The sequence below is a fragment of the Arachis ipaensis genome, chromosome B10 (assembly GCF_000816755.2).
Source record: "Arachis ipaensis cultivar K30076 chromosome B10, Araip1.1, whole genome shotgun sequence".
NCBI lineage: Eukaryota > Viridiplantae > Streptophyta > Magnoliopsida > Fabales > Fabaceae > Arachis > Arachis ipaensis.
Window position 1 is genome coordinate 134895983 of NC_029794.2, and position 2736 is coordinate 134898718.

Consider the following 2736-nt stretch of genomic DNA (forward strand, 5'->3'; position numbering starts at 1 on the left):
TTTGTAAATTTTTTTTGTCAACAGTTAAATTTTTTGAAAAACAAATTAGTAGTTAATATTATAAATAAAGACTAAGTAGGATTTTAGCTTCGGTAACTTTGACCGAAAATAAAAAATTTTCTCTAAAATATTTTTGTATTTACAATCAACTCAAACATTGAATTTTATTTAAAATCGTCTTTTTTCTATTTTTTGGACAAAACTACCTTCATCTTCCCAACTCAATGTTAATCAAATTTTCTATATCCAAACCAAATTCATCGAGGCTCTTCTTCATTTCATTTTTTTCCCAGATAATTTATCCTCATAAAAGCTAAAAAAAAAAAGGTGAAGTGATCAACATAATAACATAACACAGTGTTAATGTTAAAAAAAAAAAAACAAACAAACAAAAAGAAAAGCTACTGTTAGGAGCGGCAACATACATTGTACTCGTGGGTATTTAATCCGACCCTATTTAGTCGAATAGAGTTGCCAATTCGATCCGCAGCAGATAGGATAAGGTGCGGGTAGAGTTCTCATGCAGATTGAGTAGGGTGCGGTAAGGGTGCACATGGGATCGTGTGAAATCGGGTTTGTCTTAACTCGAACTCGACCCTAAATAATGATCAAGTCTATTTTTGAAATCCTTACCCGACCTTAGATCCGATAAAATCACACTACTTTCGCACCACACTAAAACCGTGTCTCGACTAGGTGAAGTCTGGATCTTGATAAACTTTATGTCAAAAAATTATGATATACTCATTTATAAACAAGAAAAAAATACTTGTTATAGAGAAGTTAACAACCATACTTGAACTTGTATTTGTCCATAAATTCTAATTTTATGCTTCTTTGATCTATTTCCTACTTTAACAAAAAACAAAATAATAAGCTTATAATTAAGAGAAAGTCTAGAGGGCCAGCATTTTTATTAAAATCTGGCCAACACTTAACCAGCAAAAGAAAAGTGAGTAATCTCACACCATTAGATGTAATCTCACACAATTAAAAACACAAGTGATGGCTAATTAATGGCTACAAATCACAATACCTGCTGACCCTGTCACTCCTCTATAATTAATATAACAAAATATTGTAATTAATTTAAAACATATATACCTTTTTTAGTTCTCCTAGGATGCACATGAGTCGGGTGAAGCTGGGTTCGTCTTGACCCGGACCCGACCCTAAACAATGACTGGGTCTATTTTTAATACCCTTATCCGTCCTTAAATTCGGTGAAATCACATTAAATTAGCCTTAAAGTATTCGGGTCCTGACCGGATCTTTGAGCCGGACCGTGTCATGTGCACCGTTAAGGTACGGGTTGAACCTCAATCCTACCCGACCAACCCGCACTTTATATATGTATATGTTATATACTTGTATAAAAATACGTTTTAAGTGGATGTTGAAAAAAAAACCTTTTACTAAATGTAAAAGATCCTTAGTCACTAAAAGAAGATCATTAATTGATAATTTAATACTTTTTTTTTTAATTTTTCACAAAGGGAAGAAAGCATGAAGTTGAAATAACTCACTTAAAACCCCTTTTAAAGGATTACGCGATACGATTGAATCAAATAAGCCATTTTAGAATAAATATTCAGCTACTTGTGAACCTTTGAGTATTGTCGTATTCAACGTTTGTTCAATTACTTTTTTACCCGCAAATGCAATGTAAGCATCGGGTTCGGCAATAATGATATCGCCCAACATGCCGAAACTGGCGGTCACCCCACCAGTAGTAAGAGATGTAAGGATGGGTACATAAAATAACCTTTTATTTTTTTGATACTCATATAAAGCAGCAGATATTTTAGCCATTTACATCAAACTCAAACTTCCTTCTTGCATACGTGCTCCTCCGGACGCACATACTAGAATAAGAGGTAAAAGTTGACATGTTCGACTAAACGGGCTATTTTCTCGCCTACTACAGATCCATACTACCCCCCATAAACTGAAAATCCATGATCCTAATTGCTATAGAAATCCCGTTTAGTTAACCTGTGCCTATTTGAACAGCTTCAGTTAATCCTGTTTTTCTTTGATAAGAGTCCATACGATTCTTATAGGATTCGGATTCCTCTTCCGAATGAATTTTCTATATTAAATTATTATCAATTTATATAATAATATTGTATCTTTTTTGTAACCCGCGAATAAAATTAGATACTCACGAATTAAAAACAGTTAAACAAATAGAGTTAGGGTTGAGATATTCTTAACTTACGAATAAGATAAAATTGAGTTTATATAAAAATTTCAATTCGCGAATAGCATTAGGGTTGATTCCAAATTCTACCCTATCCTATCTATTACCACGGCTAGCTACTGGCCACAAAAAACCTAAATAAAAGAAAATATCACACCCAATAAATTAAATGCTGCCACTTGTATAAATTAAAGTTTTGCTCAATATTTTATTGTAACATAAGAATAGACTTATACAATAAGAGAGCATAATGCATTTCCAATTTTGTAAAACAAATAAAATATGTGTAAAACAAAATCATATTTTATTTGCTGCATTGAAAATCATCTCCTTAGCAGTTTCAAAACATGAAAGCAGTTGGTGTTCATCTATCACTCCTTTATCCACTCCAAATGCAATGTGTATGTTCCCCATGTAACTTAATATTGTCACACTCAGGCTCTGCATGTGTTTTTCGAAACAATATCATTTATCATGTTAGTATTTATGATACGTACTAAAAAATTATATAATATAATATTTTAATGTCCTAC